At 38.3% G+C, this 18,550-nt stretch overlaps 2 long non-coding RNA genes across 2 annotated transcripts in view; both read left to right on the top strand.

Moving 5' to 3' along the window:
- The window catches only part of LOC118152194 (uncharacterized), a 165,711-nt gene that overhangs the window by 126,383 nt on the left and 20,778 nt on the right, over positions 1-18,550 (top strand). The window lies entirely within an intron of this gene.
- On the top strand, positions 10,095-16,724 carry LOC108590803 (uncharacterized). The gene is made up of 3 exons (XR_004740632.3): positions 10,095-10,291; positions 12,758-12,912; positions 13,804-16,724. It is a non-coding gene; the product is annotated as an uncharacterized LOC108590803 (long non-coding RNA).

Raw genomic sequence — 18,550 nt, 5'->3', positions numbered from 1 at the left:
CTTCCCCAGCCATGTGGAACTGTGAGTTAGTTAGACCTCTTTTCATAAATTACCTAGACTCCAGTATTTCTTCATGGCTGTATGAGAATGAACTAATACAATGTTAATTGTTAATAATTTCTTTCTCTGACTTTTAGTTTAACATTTTTAAATGCTATTTTTTTTCTTTTGGCTACTGAGTTCCCATTCTACTTGAATAGAATAACAAATGGTAGAGAATTAAAGTTTGAAAGTATGCTGAATAGAAATTTTAATTTTGAAAATATTCATGTCTACAGTGAAATAGGAAGTGGAAGACAGTAAGAAAATGAAACAAATGGAGTCCCTGTTCTTAAGGAACTGAAGTTTCTGAAAGAAAACTTTTAGTGGTGTCTTTAAGCACAGAATTACAGCTTATAAAAGTCTATGAACATCAAAGGATGCAAAGCTTGGTGGCATTTTTGTGTGCACTGTTTTTCCTAGAGAGAACAGAAACTAGGGAATAGAGTCATAAGGCAGAAAATGAGAGTAAGAGTGATTATGACAGGCAGCTTGCTGTAGTGGAGAATTAAAGCCAGATGCTTTTTCTAGTATAGCCGGTTTGGCTCCCAAGAACTGTGGATTCTACTTCTGCTTTCTCCCTCTTCCTTCTCCTGCATCTATTCAGGATATATAATGCTGTCAAGAGGAGCAAGACAAAAATGAGAATTTTCAATTCTTGTGTGGGTATAAATTCTATTCAAAACATATTATATTTTAAATACAATTCAATTATAAATAATTATAAGAGCCCATCAACAATGAAAAACTAGATGGCTCGAAAGCACCACAGCGGCTAGCTCTGAGCTGCGAGGAGAGTAGCGTAAAATGATTCATTAGCAAAAAGTAATCCCTGCAAGACAATAGATATAATCCAACACAGGGAAAAATGTGGCTTGGAGACTTACATGTTACAACTTCTCTAGGTTATCAGCATTGAAAAACAAATGACACAATCAAAAGGTATTCTTTCAGATTGCTATGTGCAGTCTCTTCCAGAGGCCCTAAGAGAGATACTTGACTTACCTTCCACTCTGAGAGAGAATGCTGTCTTGTGTGGGTGGCCAAGAAAGGCTCTTTGGCAGTATTATATTTCAGGACTCCTACCAGAGTGATTTACTTATAATTGGCTGGCATAATTATCATAGAGTTTCAGTGATCATTATGCTGTGTTTACTACAGAATATTGTAATTGCTGTTAGAATGACCATGAAATGAACCATACAATTTCAAAAGATACTTAGCCATTTTCAGAAAAGGTGCAAATGAGAATTATTATGCTTTGAAGATTCCAGAGAGACTAATTAACAGAATTAACAGAGTGGAGACTAGATGAATGGCTGCATTTTTTCATGCTAGATGACCATTAGTGAACTTTCCTTTCTGATGTTACCGGGTATTAACATTCCATTGGAGTTCAGGCATTGCCAGGTGTTTTAGAAAAAACACTGAAGGTGATTTATTGGTATTTCACCCTCAGGTGTAGTGGGAAGAGGCTTTCTTCTTTAGAGATCTGAATTTCTGAAGTGAAGTCCCTAGAAGAAATTTCTGAAGTGAAGCCCCTAGAAGGCTCGTTACTCTATTACACTGTCTCTTTTGCTGCATGCCTTCCAGATCCTTCCACCTTCTTGAACTTCTGCTGCTGGTATTTTTCTCTGATAGAGTTGCCGTATCAGAACAGAAGCTAGCATGGTATAGTATGTGTACCAGAGAGAAGACATGAGTGATTTATCTTTGGCATGCAAGCTGGTTTGCATCTTGTAATCTTCCCATGGGTTTCAGAAACCTCAACTTGAAAGAGACTTGACCACAGACCTTCTTCCTTTAGATGCTTGGAGGATCCTAAAGAGAGAATCAGATTCCCAACCTCACACAAAAATTTCAAGATGGTGCTTGGTAACATCTTTTCTATGTGGGGGCCAGATGTTGAAAAGATTGATAAATCTTTATATACACTCAGTTCCTCTGCATTTGGAAAGAGGAAGAGGCTTGAGTAGCAGCAGAAAAATGATATGGCCATCTGCCGTTGCCATGTTTATGTTGTGTTTATTTTGCCTTTCCCATTTTTCCCTTAGGGGAGGAATATGAGCAACTTATTACCTAATTCATTCCTGGAAGAGAGTTCTAGTCCTGGAAACTTGTTTCATACTAAAAAAATGACAAAATTGATCCCTCAAAATAATGGCATTAATACCACATAAATTACTTTGCAGTATTCTTTTAGAATTTATTTTTTCCCACATGTCCTTTTCCTACTTTCTCCTGGCTCTGGGTATTATAAAGTCTGGATGGTAGAGGTAAGAGAATCTGCATAGGCATTCTTTATTTCACCACGTACTGTAGCCTTGAGTTTAAAATTAGAACTTGCTAAAAAAAAAGTTATTGCCTAGTTAGGGTGAAAGGGTAGCTTTGAAGGACTTTGAGTGGTAAATGCTTTGAGATTGGCATTTTCTGAGTGACAGGGTTGCCCACTGACTCATATGAGAGATTGATATTGGCAGTAATTGTATTACTGAGTTGTCTTTTTTTTTTTTTTTTTTTTTTTTTTGGTAACCAGAGAGCTCTTATTTACTCTAGTTAAGATAGTCAGAACTGATGGTTGGGCAACTGGAAGGTGGGTGTGGTTGGACAAAAGATATGAAACGGAAATTTTGTTATTATAAATAAGTCAGCAGTTACCAGTATGTTGATGTATTAAATCTTATAAAATGAAAATTAGTGGCATTGAGTATTTTTAATTTTGGAAAATTAATCATAGTGTATCAGGATTAGAAGGACTTTAGAGTTCATATAATTGAGTTATTAGAAACTTGAACAGTTTCTATAGTACTCTGATCAGACACATTGTCCAGGTGTTGTTTTTGATTTTGTTTTTGAGATGGAGTCCTGCTCTGTCACCCAGGCAGGAGTACAATAGCATGATCTTAGCTCACTGCAACTTCCACCTCCCAAGTTTGAGTGATTCTTCTGCCTCAGCCTCCTGAGTAGCTAGGATTATAGGCATGTGCCCCCATGCCCAGCTAAGTTTTTGTATTTTTATTAGAGACGGGATTTCACCATGTTGGCCAGGCTAGTCTTGAATTCCTGACCTCAATGATCCACCTGCCTCAGCCTCCCAAAATTTTAGGATTACAGGCATGAACCACTACACCCAGCCATGCAATCTATGCTTGAATATCTTTAGAGATGGGAAGTGCATCTCTTAACATAGTCTTATTTAATTGTGAGCATTAATTTTTTTAAAAAATGCAATAGTCAAAAGTTTACTCTCTAGCATATACATATTCTAGCTCCATTTCTTGGGTCGTTGCAGAACAAATCTAACTACAGTTCTACCATTAATTCCAGATTGGTCTACGCATCTGAGACTTTTTACTTCCACAGAGAGTATCTCCAGATTTATGTGACAGGATTATATGGTTCTTTGTGATTCTGGTTTGTCGTTTGCTCAGATGTGGGTGTGATCTCTTTGTGTAGAACAAAGTGGCACCTCCAGTGCCTACATGCTAGATCTTGAATTTTATAATTACAACCAAGATGAGGGAGGACTTTGGATGAGGAATCACTGATGGGTTTTTTGCAGAGTAGTGCTATTGAAAGACTTTTATTTTAAATAATCTTTGGGGACTTATGGGGATAGACTTAAAGAGGATATTTTGGAAGCCAGAAACAAGTCAAAACCTATTTCAATAGGAGGACTTATATCAGAGCAAAAGCAATGCGCATGGAGAAAAGAGTCTGGATTTTAGAAAGAGTAGAGGGTTGAACGTGGCTGGTGAAGGAGGAAGAGGAATCCGAATGACACCAAAGTTTCTAGCTTACATATTGGTCTGTGAAAGATGGTGCCTTGAACTAAGAAAGAAAATCCTGGAGAAAGAGCCGGTTTTAAGAAAAAGATAAAATCTTTCAAACTGTGATTTCATTTAGCCTGTATTCCTCCATCTCCTCTGCAAGAATATAATAGGAAAGCTCATGTCGGGACCTATTATTCATTGATATACTATGTGGCCATGTTCCCCTGATCTACTAATCTAGTGATTCTATTGGAAAATGAAAATGAGTTTTATTTGACATGACTAGATATTGGCTGGGCTTTGCATCCCTCTTCTGTACTTCTTTGATCAATACTAATCAACTGTTAATAAGCACTTGAAGTTGGCAATGCTTTATGTGCTCATCGTCTACTGAAATAGGTTGAATTATAGTGTGAGGGTTATACAAATGTGTTTCTTTTGTTCTGGTTTGTATTTTTTATGGTATGAATTCCTTTATTATTATCATTTAAAATTTTTTAGATTGACACATAATAATTGTATAAATTTATGGAGTACATAGTGATGTTGCCATACATATAAATGCCTAGGGATCAGGTCAGGGTAGTTAGCCTATCCACCATCTCAAACATTTACCATTTCTTTGTGTTGAGAACATTCAGTATCCTCCTGGCTGTTTGAAACTATATGTTATCGTTGACTAGCATCATCATACTGTACTGTAGAACACTAGAACTTATTTCTCCTATCGAGCTGTAACTTTGTAACCTTTAACAGATCTCTCTCAATGTCATTTTTCCGCCAACCCTTCACTGCCTCAAGTATTTCCTGTTTTACTTTTTACTTCTATGAGATCAACTTTTTGGTAGCTTCCACATGAGAGTGGGAGCATTTGGTATTTAACTTTCTACACCTGGTTTATTTCACTTAACAGGATGTCCTCCGGTTTTAGCCACATTGGTGTGAATGATAGGATTTCAAGTGCTTTTTGTTTTTTGAGATTCATTCTCACTCCATGGCCCAGGCTGGAGTGCAGTGGTGTGATCTTGGCCCACTGCAACCTCCACTTCCCGGGTTCAAGCAATTCTTCTTCTGCCTCAGCTTCCCAAATAGCTGGGATTATAGGCACACACCACAATACCTGGCTAATTGTTGTATTTTTAGTGGAGACAGGGTTTCACCATGTTGGCCAGACTTGTCTCGAACTCCTGACCTCAGGTAATCTGTCCACCTCAGCCTCCCAAAGTACTGGGATTGTAGGCATGAGCCATTGTGCCCAGCTTAGGATTTCATTGTTTTTTTTTTTTCAATGGCTGAATAGTAAGTATTCCATTGTGTATCTATACTGCATTTATTTATCCATTCCTCTCTTGGCTATTGTAACTAATGCGCCAATACACTTAAGGTCATAGACGTATTTTCAATGTACTGATCTCTTTTCCTTGGGATAAATTCCTGGTAGTGGGATTAGCGGATCATATGTAGCTCTATTTGTAGTTTTTTAAGGAGTCTCCTAATTGTTCTCCATAGTGGCTGTACTAGTTTACATTCCCACCAACAATGTAGAAGAGTTCCCTTTCTCAGCATCCTTACCAACATTTGCTATTTTTTGTCTTTTTGATGATAGCTATTCTAACAGGGGCAAGATGATACTTCATTATGGTTTTTATTTGCATTTCTTTGATGATTAGTAATGTTTAGCATTTATTAAAATATTTGTTGTCCATTTGTATGCCTTCTTTTGAAAAAGGTCTGTTCAAATCATTTACCCATTTTAAAATCAGATTGTTTTTATGTTGATAAGATGTTTGAATTCCTTGTATATTCTGCATATAAATCTCCTGTCAGATGAATGGTTTGCAAATATTTTCTACTGTTCTATAGGTCGTCTTTCACTATTTTGTTTTCTTTGCTGTGCATAGTGTTTTAGTTTGATATAATGCTATTCGTTTATTTTTGCTTTTATTGACTGCTTTTGAAGTCTTATTTATAAAATGTTTTCCAAGATCAGTGTCCTGACCTATTTCCCTTATGTTTTATTCTAGTTCCATATCTTATTTTTAGATCTTTAGCCCATTATAATTAGATTTTTATATAGAGTGAGAGTTGAGAGTCTAGTTCCATTTTTCTGCATGTGGATATTCAGTTTTTACAGCCCCATTTATTGAAAAGATTGTCCCTTCCTCAATGGATGTTCTTGGTGCCTTTGTCAAAAATCAGTTGGCCATAGATATATGAATTAATTTCTAGGTTCTCTATTCTGTTCCATCGGTCTGTGTGTCTGTTTTCATGCAAGTGTCATGCTATTTGGTTATTACAGCATTGTAGTATATTTTGAAGTCTGGTAGTGTGATGTCTTCAGCTTTGCTCCCTTTGTTTAGGATTACTTTGGCTATTCAAAGCCTTTTGTGATTCCATACAAATTTTAGGACTTTTTTTCTCTTATTTTTGTGAAAAATGTCCTTGGTATTTTGACAGGGATTGCATTGAACATTGCTTTGGGTATTATGGTCACTTTAACAATATGGATTCTTCTAATCCATGAGCGTGAGATATTTTCTCACTTGTTTGTATCCTCTTCAATTTCTTTCATAAGTGTTTCGTAGTTTTCATTGTAGATGTCTTTTGCTTCCTTTGGGGGTGTGCCCATCCGGTGCTGCCTGGAGGGCTCAGGGATGGTTGGCTGACTTGGGGGCTTTCCCATCAGGGCTAGACTGCCGACTGTTTCTCAGTCCTTGCATGTTGGTGCAGAGCTGTTCAGACAGCCTAGGAGCATGTCTGTCAGGGGCAGCACACAGATCTGTTTCTCAGACTCTGATTGTGAATACAAAGCTATTGGGCAGGCCAAGGGCTTGTCTGTAGTGGGTGGGGCACCGTGGGGCTATTTCTCAGAACCTGGGTGTGGGCACATAGCTACTCCTTCAACCCAGAAGCATGTTGGCTGCTTGGAGATATGAGGGCTTCTCCTGCTTGGGGAAGGACGTGCAGCAGTTTGGCTGGCTCAAGGGTGAATTTACCCTGGGCAGGACTGCCAGGCTGTTCCTCTGGTTTGAAGTGAGGACAGTGTGAATTGCTTTCCCTGCTGTGTGAGACCAAAGTCACAGCCAATCCTGGGCCCAGCATTTGCACTGCTGAGGTTGTGGTATTCAGTCACCAATGTGAGCTTAGTGGAATGAAGGTGGAGTCCCAGTGCAGTGGCTGCTGACCCCAGAGCAAGGCATACTGCAGTCTTCTCTAGTCTTGAGACAGTGCCATGTAACAGCAGCTTGGATCACAGGGCATGGGTGGGGAACAGGGAGTGCACACTTCGTACTCTTAACCCAGCGCAATGCCGCTGTGAGAATTCTGGGCATCTCTCCAAACTGTGCTCAGGGCTTGCAAGGACTGTGAAATTGTCTTATAAGGACTGAAGGTGTTTTTGGTGGCAATGGAGGCTGGTGGGACTCTTCTCCTTACCTTTCCACTGCCACAGGAAGTCCCTCACGATTCTGGGCAGATATGATCCAGGTGGGGAAGATGGGACTGCAGAGGCTGGGTGTCTCCATACTGTCCTCCTGGACTTTCAATCACCACAGGTGCCTCTCCACTCCCTCTCTGCACTCCAGTGTTCTCTCTTTGACACACCATTCAAATCTTAGCTCTTTATTTGTTGCCTTGCTTCTTTCTTGTGGGAAGGATGAGCACCAGAGGTCTCTAATCAGCCGTCTTTCTAATGTCCCCCAAAAGGATGTTTCTGAGGCAAAAAAAAAGATTTACAGCAAACTAATAGCTTTGAGTTTCTAATTCTTCAGTCAACTACAGCCGAGCTAAAGTCTTTATTAGCAAAATTTTAAAGTACAAATTTTTAATTGAAATGTTAGGAGATATGAAATTGTTCATCTCAAATCCAATTTCTACTATAACTCAGAGGCACTTTGTTTAGAGTAATGACTCTGTGTGTAGGGGCATTGTGATAAATTGTAAAGAAATGACACAGCAAACGCTATTCTGCTAGTATAATAAAATGTTCTCTACCCTGCTTTTTGCAGGCAGCCTGTACATAGTATTTATATTCCTTTCCAAGTCACTTATTTACCTGTGATGCTGCTTTCTACTTTTGCTGACAGTTCAATTAGTTGGTTAAAGAAAATATCGGGTAGAGGAACTTTAACAAAAGGTGGCCTAAATTAATAGAAAGCTTGATGCCATTTTCTCTTGTTTGATTAGTTGAACATTACCGGGGTTCCAAACTTAGTGTTGACCAGTGCATGGCAAATTACCTAGATGTGTAGAATGAAGCCTGGGGGGGGCAGCTGCATCAGCACAAGGAGCATGCTCTTTCTGAAAAAACAAAAACAAAAATGAGAAAAAATGCTGCTATTTTGTTGTCATGAGGAGTTGTGATCCATTATTTGTGGGTCTCCTGATATTTCAAGAGGAATGAAAATATTTTATATGAAGTTTACTGTTTACAAAAATTGTCAATTAATTGGTATTAAACAAGTGCCGTGTAGACCAAATAGAATTGGCCCTCGGACCAGAAATGCTCTATGGGTTTATAGATCAACACTGAAATATCTCTCAATATGAGCAGTGGTAGATTATATACTTTTACTCTTTTAAGCACTTACTTTAAAGGTTTATTAGGGGAAAGGTAGAATATGGTTATTGCTTAAGTCAGTTCAAGCCTGCTACCTAAAACCATGGCTGACAGTCAACTGGCTTCCACTATTACATTGTATCACCAAGTAGTCACTTCAGTGGTTAAAGTTTCGAATATTATTTGTGCCTCAAATTAACAAACAACAGCTCTTACTAGCATGATTTAGGTGTGTGTTTACCTGAACATTGGGAGTTTTTTTTTAAATGAATTTATTCCAAGCATTGTAGAATTTCTCAGTTCATTCACAGGCTACCTTAGAGACATAGATTATAGTATTTTCAATATTAATTTGTCAGACTATATTCTCAGTCATTTAATTTTGGGATATTATTTGATGAATCCTCCTCAGAAGCCTCTTCTAATGGCTAGTCTAACTGATATTTGGTGAAAAAGCAGTAGTTTTCCTTCATGTGTATTCCTCGGAGAATCATGGAATACTAGCTGTCCTTCCATTTAGGTCTTGTTTTTGGTAAATTAATTGATTCAACTTAAATATGAATATAATTACCTCAATTGTCAATTATGTTAGACTTTTTAAAAAGTGTTCTGAATACATGATTATACTACCTACTGTTTGTAACATGCTTTTTTTTTCACACCCAAATACTTTATTTTAAATAACAATTTATAGTATCTTAATATTGAAGCCAGAAATTACATTGAGATTACAGGCTCATGCCTGTAATCCCAGTTCTTTGGGATCCAAGTTGGGAGGGTTGCTTGAGGCCAGAAATTTGAGACAAGGCTGGGCAACATAGCAAGACCCCCTCTCTACAAAAAAATTAAAAAATCAGCTGGGTGTGGTGGTGCATGTCTGTACTCCTAGCTACTTGGGAGGCTGAGGGGGAGGATCACTTGAGCTCGGTAGTTCAAGGTTACAGTGAGCTATGATCTTACCACTGCACTCCAGCTTGGGTGACAGAATGAGATTCCATTTCTAAAGTAAAAAAGTATATATATTGAAAAAAATTACTTGAAAATTTTTAGAGTAGAAATTAGCTTTATAGTATCTAATCTATCCAGTCAAATGAGCCAGCAGTGAAGGGAGCACTGGATTTAGAGTCAGAAGACCTTTTCTTTTTTGTCAGTCAATGTGACATTTAGATTTTCATTATTATTATCATTAAGATTTAAAAAGACATTCTGGGCCAGAAATGTAACTTTTTTGCAGCAAGATTTTATTTTTATTTCATATGTGTTTATTTTTATTTTTATATGTACTTATTTTTATTTCATATGTGCTCTTCCAACTAAGAAAGAAAAAGCTTCCAGCTCTCTGGAGACGGTAGTGTTTGAAACTTACTAGCTCTGTTGCCTCTGGCTGTAAAAATCAAAAAGGAGTTTTTAAAGTTGAATTTAGAAAAGCAGTCTGTTTTTCAGACCTGCAATGTGGCTAGTAATTGTAAGCCAGGTGTTACTCTTGGAAAATGAAGGTACTGGTCATTTAAAATAGTATGCTGTGGAGGGCCAACTGTACGACTTGGAGCTTTTTGCTGTTTACATACATGCAGACTTCTTCTCCAGTCAAAAGTGATAAACAAATGAAACTTTCAGCCTCCATTCCTCAGCCTCTCAAATACTCTTCTGAAAAGGGCATTGTTCCCGGGCTCCCTTTGAACAACTCCCCACCCCTGAAGTTGGAAAGTCTTGACTATTTCAATCTCTTTCCCTTGAATCACATTGCCTGGGCAGCATGCCCTTGCTGTTGTTGCTTTGTTAACTGTTAGATATTGATTTATATGAACATGAAAGGACAAACGGAATCTCAAATGAAGTCTCAACTAACAATATGACAAGGCTAATCCACCAATACATCTTTGATTTGCTTTTAAGAGGTTGCAGTGGAAGCGGATAGGAGGTATGAAATTTCTAATTCCAGCCTGGGTCTAATTCTAACCCATACCTTGGGGATATTTTTAAATCTGAGAGGGAGGAAAACTGAGGGGGAAAGGAAGAGGGATAAAAGGGTAGAAGAAGGGAAAGAAAGAGGAATAGAGAAGAAGAGAGGTGGGGAGAGGAGAGTACGGGATCTTGATCCATAGCATAATAGCCTCCCTAGCCCAATTGCAATCCTGCTTTTACCCTTAACTGCTGCTCTTTTGGGTGTATTGGATTATTGAGAAACAATGCCTTGAATTTTCCTGAAAGTTCTTTCCAGCTGAGAGCATCTGCTAGGCACTGGCTTAATTCTTTCAAAGTTTCATGGCCACACCCTTGATTTTTATCTTTACCTTGAGGCCAAGTTTTAATGAGAAAATTCTTCTGACATGAGAGAGCAAAGATGAGAAACAACTTTAGTTTCCATTCTAACAAATTACAGAGTCTCAGTTCCCCAGTTTCTCCTTGTGAACTGTGTGTGTGTTTTCTTGACCTTTGTTTCTTTCTTGTTGTACTTTATATGCAACTAATAAGAGTCAACTGATATTTTCAACATTCTGCCAGATCAAGTCTAAAAATTCATAAGGTGCATTTTGTATCTTCAAGTTATCTTAAGTGACCAGTTCTAACAATATCTCGTGCTGATATAACATGGGTGTTCATTTTTCACTTTGTTCTAACAGTTGCCTCATTTTCCAGGCTTTTTTAGTAGTATCATTGCCACTTTTCCAGCTTGTTTGCTACCTACCATATCCAAAGCTAATTCCACGTATGTCTGGTTTATGCTACAGTAGTGTAACGTCTTTTAGGCTGAGTGACGGCACCATGGATGCCACGGCAAATCCTCTGACCTGCACGTACACCTCTGGATGGCCTCCCAGAATTAGAAAATCTGAGTAACTGGAAAACCATGAAAAGAGGAAGAATAATCAGCCCCTATGGTGCCTAATTAACTTGAGACATTCTCTATTGTTCTTTTTTCCTGCCTCGTTGATAAGGCAATTGGACTTTGTAACAGACCTTGGTCAAGCTCCTGAGTCCAAACCCTACAACTCCCTCCCAGCTCGCAAAAACTGCCCTAAACTAACTTCTGTACCTTTCCACTGCCTACCCCAAACCTTTAAAACCAAATCCTATCCCACTGCCCTCCGCTGACTCTCTTTTTAGACTCAGCCCACCCTCATCCATGTGAATAAACAGCCATGTTGCTCACACAAAGCCTGTTTGGTGGGGGGTGGTCTCTTCATTCAGAGTGTGCATTTTAACAAGTAGCACATTGCTTATAGGTACGAATTACCTATTGACATAATAATACTGCATAACAAACAACACAAAACTTGGTTTTCTTGAAACAATGAAAATTTATTTAGTGCATGAGTCTGTGGGCCAGCAACTTGGTTCTTCTGGTCTCACGTGCATAGAGATGAGTTGCATATTATCTGATCTAGTATAACTTATCTGGGATGATTGGGATAACCTGACTCTGTTTTACCTTGTCTCATTCTTTAGTAGGTTAGCCCAGGTAAATCTCACAGCAAAGTCAGAGGATTAAGAGAGTGTCAGAATATTTTTTTCAAGCTTCTGTTTGCATTTGCTGATGTCCTCTTGGTCAAAGCATGCAATTTGGCCAAACTCAGAATCAAAGTGCAAGGAAGTACACTCCTCTACAGTGAGAGGAACTGCAAAGTCACATGGCAAAGGGCATAGGTACAGGAAGAAGCTGAGAGTTCGGCCATTACTGCCATCAGCCTGCCAAATTATCTCACCAGTATTCACTATGGGACAGTACCTCAGTCATATTCTTTGGACCTCATCATTTCAGCATGCTCCAAGGAGTCAGTGACTTCCAACTGGCAGTATTTATATCTTCTTCCCTAGGATTTCCTTCTACTAAGCAGAAGACCAGTTTGCCCATGCAAGCTCCAGGCTGAAAGTTCTAGGGAATTAGCCCTGTCCCCACTTGACATATTCAATTCAATCCTCAAAAAATGAATGATAGGAGTTGGTTTATGAAAATCCCATCTTTCGTACCCCTCTAGCTGGATAATTTGTAGGCATATATTTTATGCAATTTTCCAGAGCTCTAAGATATTAGGCACTAGTAGTGCACAACGGTAGCTGGCTTGAAAATATAACTTTTATCCTTAGACAGTTTCCTTTACGTACTCTCCTAATGCCTAATTCTCTAAAAATAAATTGCTTACACTTGAAGTCTTTTCTTATGGTTTGCTGGGAACCTAAATTAATAGACTACATAATTTAACTCTCGTTTTTCTTCTGATTTTGAGTTCACGTTGCTTATTTACGCTGTGCACAAAAACCAGTTCTCAGTACGTGTCCCCTTCCTAATTTTCAGGAGTTTTAACACTAAGTTTTTTTGGTGCTTATACTCTTTAGGTTCATTCGTAAGAATCTGTCTTTTTTTGTTTTCTGTCACTTGTAACAGAATACCTGGAACTGGATAATTTATAAGGGAGAGGAATTTATTTCTTACACTTATGAAGACTGAGAAACCCAACATCAAATGGCCACATCTGGTGAGGGCCTTCTTGCTGGTGGGGACTCTCTGCTGAGTCCTGAGGGGGTGCAGGACATCTCATGGTGAGTTGGCTGAGTATGGTAGCTTAAGTCTCTCCCTTCTTATAAAGCCACCAGTCTCATTCCCATGAGAACCCATTAATCCATTAATGGATTAATACATTACTGAGGGTGGGGCCCTTAGGACCCAATGACTTCTTAAAGACCCTATTTCTCAATACTGCCACATTGGAGATTAAGCTTCTTACATGAGTTTTGGAGGGGACAACCATTCAAAGCATAGCACATACATGTGGTTTCTTCTACTTACTCTTAGGTAAATTTTATTAAACCTGGAGGGAGATAGTAGATTATGAGAATCTAAGCAAGGACAGGTAGAATGGACAGATGCCTTGCTTGACCACCTTCTATTTCTCCTTCTTCCTAATATTATTATTATTACTTGGAAGCCATTTCTAAGAAGTGGTAAGCCACTTTCAGTCCGTGTGTTTTTTGGTGGGATGAACCCAGTTTCTGGGGTCTATGAATGGGAGGTGGGTGGGTTGGTGTGGCAGGCATTCTGCTCAGGCCGGCTCATGAGAATGTTCCAACTCTTCTGTCAGAGGGCTTGAGTCCAGGAAAGACATGGGACCCTAGTCCAGGCTTGAGTCCAGGAAAGACATGGGACCCAAAGAGTCAGCACTGGACCTCCGCGAAAGTTAGTGGGAAAGAGAGACTGTTTCCAGAGGTTGCTCAGCTGGTAGACTTCAGGTCAGAGCTGCTAATGGCCGTTTTTATTTTTTTGCCTTTGCCTGTGTAGGACCTGTGAAAGGAAGGAGGGGAAGCAAAGCCCTTTGATGGAGACAACAGAGTCGGGACAATATTGTTTTATCTCCTAAATCCAGACATGCCTGAAGCTAGAGTTACTTCTGAAATTAAAAAATTTATAAATAATTTATTTTTTTTCTCCCCAAGCCACTTACAGCTAAAATAGACCTGACTATGTGAAAAGTACCGGTGGGTGTGAGGGAGAAGAGACAGATGAAGTGACATCTCAAGAGAACTCGATGGTTGGCTGGATACAGAGTATGTGGGAGAAGAGGAGACAAAAAGATAAATGTGAAGTTATTTAAATGGTCTGTGATGCTTTTAACCCAAGGAAAGCTATGACTTATATAGAAACAGCTTTTTCTTTTACATATCCAATCCACATATAAAAACATATTTAAATAATAAACTGTAAGGCTGGTAAACTAGAAATTGGTGACTGCTTCTCAGTAGCAAAGTTTTTTCTTTATTGTTGGCTTAACATTTTTGCTAAGTTCTGCTAAGGGTATACAAAGTAACTTGTCGAATTTTCAAAGTGCTTTGTAGATTTCAAGTTACTTAGGAGTCTCTCATTTGAAGCTCAGGAGAACTGTGTAGTAGGTGGGAGAGTTAACATCACTCCCCATTTACTGATGAGTTCACTGAGGTACAGAGAGGTTACTATAATTAACTAAGGAAACTGAGCAAGTATCTTGGAGGAATGGTGTGAGAACCCAAAATTTCTAGTCCGGTGCTTTTCCATATATCATCCAGTCCTCTGATTCCTCATAATTATAGTAACTTGTAATCAATGATAAAATTATAGGCAGTGACCAAGTTACCCAGTAACATTCCAAAAATGCCATCACATTTTCTTTTAAGCATTATAAAATATATTTAATCAAGTCAGAGCTATTCTAAAAGAGTAATAAACTAGAATGATCTTGGAAGACTGACAGCCAGAGTCCCCATGTAGATCTGAGTGCTTATTGTGGGTCATGGCTACTTTCTTGTATCTCAAATATCCTCTGCAATTCTGGAAGGGAGAGAGGGTAAAAATAGGAGAGGACTCTGGCTTAAAGGGGGAGGGTTCTATAAATTGGAAGTATCACTTTAGATGGTGAAATGTTTTCTGGCTAGTTATGTAATTCTGATATGCTTTTAACTTCTAGTTCCTAGGAAACAAGTTGTTGCAACTCTCATTGGAGGAAGTATAAGGTGATCTCAGGGAAGGAGAGAAGGGCCAGTTGCCTGCCAAATCTATGATCAAGTCAGCTCCACAGTCAGTTGAGTAAATAGGAGTTATTATATATATGAGACGTTTTGGCCAGGGAAAAGGTATAAATAGATTAAGTAAATTGACAAAGAACGACGTATCGGGCCATTAGGCAAAACTCATGTGTTCTGCATAACACAAATATCAACATAAATGCAAGTCATCTTAGCTACACATTTAATTTTCAGTGCTAACAAAATGGGGCTCGATTTCAAGTAATATATATATATATATATATTTTTTTTTTTTTTGAGACGGAGTTTCACTCTTGTTACCCAGGCTGGAGTGCAATGGTGCGATCTTGGCTCACGGCAACCTCCGTCCTCTGGGTTCAGGCAATTCTCCTGCCTCAGCCTCCTGAGTAGCTGGGATTACAGGCACGTGCCACCATGCCCAGCTAAGTTTTTTTTGTATTTTAGTAGAGATGAGGTTTCACCATGTTGACCAGGATGGTCTCGATCTCTTGACCTTGTGATCCACCCGCCTCGGCCTCCCAAAGTGCTGGGCGGGGGAGCCACCACGCCCGGCCCGATTTCAAGTAATACTAAATAATTTAATACCATTTCCAAATGTTAATTTCTTTGTGGGAATGTAGGAAATGTTTAGACTAATGCAAAGAATTTCTGAACACATGAAAAGGCTTTCTTCACTTTGTATAATTACCTGGTTTGATGTTCTACTGCTATATGAAATATTATTTACACCATGTAGTTTCAGAGCCAAAATTTTATATTGAATTTCATCCAAATCATTTAGTTAAGTTCAAGTTTACAAAGGAAACTGATGATCCAGCTTTATTTCAGTGTATTGATTCTGAATTCATGAGCTTGTGTCAAAATGTGATTACATATTCTCTTATTTCTGCACAGCCCCCTATCCTTAGCTTACCTCTGCTAAGAAGTCTTTGTTGTACTGATTCTTCATTTCATTTCATCTTAAATTTGTATTTAGGTAAAAATATGATTATGGCCCTTTTTCTTTACTTGAGTAAAAGGAGACAATAAATGCATGTGATAAATCAATATTATTACAAATAAAAATAAAAAACAAATTCTAGAAAGGACAAACCAATGTTGGATTTTGTGGAACTTAGTATGATTGAGATATGTCTAGTGTCTCAGGTGGCCTCTGCAATTTTGGCAGAGGAAGAAGGTAGAAATTGGGAGAGGACTCTGGCTCAAGGTTGTGGGGAGGACTTCTACAAATTGACAAATGTCACTCTGTGAAAGGAAAATAATTGCTTTCTTATCACCAACTCTCTTACAAAATATTTCCCTTCTTACTTCACGTGAAATAGGGTGCTTAAGGGAGAGGATGGGAAGATGAAGCAGCTGGGACAGGTCAGGCTGGGGGACAAGAAGAGTAGGAAGAGGGCAGATGGTGGTTTCAGAATAGATCGCCTCTGATCCGAAGTAGAGGCATCATATTGACATTGCGAAAAAGATGGGAGCTCAAACTCTCTCCTATGGCAGTTTTAAAAATAAAATGTTCTTGTCTTATACAAAGTAGAACATATCCTAAAAATATGTTGGGTACCCAGGTGCTGTACTCATAATGCTCAGTAGATAGCAACCTATCTGACACTTACTTGAAGGCCCCACTCAAATGCTGATAGAAGCTGCTTCGGATTTTGCTGCAATCCTATGTATTTCTTGTTTTGATGGAATACTTCATATGTATGTTTTACTTCATTGTTGGCTTTGTCCAATCAATGGTCCATTTTTCAGATGATAAATTTATACATTAAAATCTACTTTATTTCTCTTAATTGCTTGTATTAGGCTGTTCTTGCATTACTATAAAGAACTATCTGGGCTTTGGTAATTTATAAAGAAAAGAAGTTTAAGTGGCACATGGTTCTGTGAGCTTTATAGGAAGCATGTTGCTGGCATCTGCTCAGCGTCTGGTGAAGCCTCAGGGAGCCTTCAGTCATGGCAGAAGGCAAAGGGGGAACAGGCACACCCGATGTGGAAAGCAGGTTGAGTGAGATAAAGTATGTTGGGTGCCACACACTTTTAAACAACTAGATCTCATGTGAACTCAGAGTGAGGGCTCACATCACCAAGGGGATGGCCCAAACCATTCATGAAGGATCCTTCCCCATGATCCAAATACCAGGTCCCACCTCCAACACTGGGGATTACATTTCAACATGAGATTTACGCGAGGACAACTATCCAAACTATGTCAATGCTCTATTCTATAAATGTACACACTTTATATATCCATTCCCCTGCTGTTGGACATTTCCAAGTTTTAAAGTTATAGAAAAAAATGGAAATGAAGTGTTTTGTGTATGTTTAATACACAAAAGCCTTGGCCCACCTGAGGCTTCTTTTTCAAAAAACATTGATATCTAGAACTGAAACTTTTGGTTCACTGGGTATTTTCAACTATCATACTTTCATAAAGATAGCTGAAGTGACTTCTTTAATTTATACTTTCACCATCCACTAGCAGTCCTTGGGGATATCTGATTGCCCACAATCTCACCAACATTTGATAATTTCAGATAGTATTGCAAATCAAATGGGTGCCAAGTGTCATCTCACTGTTAATTTTCATTTACCTTTTAATCAGAGGGTTGAACATCATTTTGTATGTTTACGAATCATTTAAATTGTTTCTGTGAATTTTCCTCTTTTATTACCTTTGCTCATATTTTCTATTCATTTATCTTTTTCATAATTTTTAGATTAGTTGTTTAATATTTTAGAAAACAATCTGTTGTTTGCTTTCAGTGAAGCCATTAGTTTTTTCTTGCTCATTGGTTATGTTTTGATTTTTTATATGATGTCTTCTGGTCTTCTGATGTGCACATGTTTTAAATTTTGATAGAGTCAGATACAGTGTTGTTTTTCTTTGTGTATGTGTGTGTGTGTTTGAGAAGACTTCCTGACTCATTTTTTTCTATGATACTTCTTATTTGTTGCTGTGATATTGTGATTTATAACAAGAAATATATATGTTTTGGTCTTTTGGCATGCAGTTACTAAAATCCTTGAGATCTCTGAAATGGTAAACATCTTTTTGTATGCTAAAGAGACAGCTAATGGCTGGGATTTCTGGGATAGCTTCTGGATGGGAAGGGTTGCTGCAGAACCAACCACGTGATTAGAGGGTGAACTATTCAGCCCCACACCCCAGACTCTGGGGAACTTATGGAATACAGCAGACAGGTCTATGAGGAAAATTTATAGTAGTAAATGCCTATTGAAAACAGGCATTTTAAAAATATAAAAATATCTCCAATAAACAACTCTATGCTATATCTCAAGGAACTAGAAAAGAAGAACAAAATAAGCTCAAAGGTAGCAGAAGGACGGGAAAAACCCAGAAAGCACAGACAATAAAAGCACAATTGGACAATGGGATAGCGTCAAACTATAAAGCTTCTTCACAGCAAAGAAAACAGTTAATAAAGTGAAAAGACAGCCTACAGAATGGGAGAAAATATTTGCAAACCATACATCTGATAAGGGGTTAATATTCAAAATATTTAAGGAATTTCAACAACTCAATAATATTAAAAAATAGACAAAAGACCTGAACAGACATTTCTAAAAAGAGGACATACAGATGGTCAACAGGTATGTGAAAAAATGCTCAGCATCATTAATAATAAGGGACATGCAAACT

The sequence above is a fragment of the Callithrix jacchus genome, chromosome 3 (genome assembly GCF_049354715.1).
Source record: "Callithrix jacchus isolate 240 chromosome 3, calJac240_pri, whole genome shotgun sequence".
Taxonomy (NCBI): Eukaryota; Metazoa; Chordata; class Mammalia; order Primates; family Cebidae; genus Callithrix; species Callithrix jacchus.
This window is presented reverse-complemented; position numbering and strand designations above follow the sequence as displayed.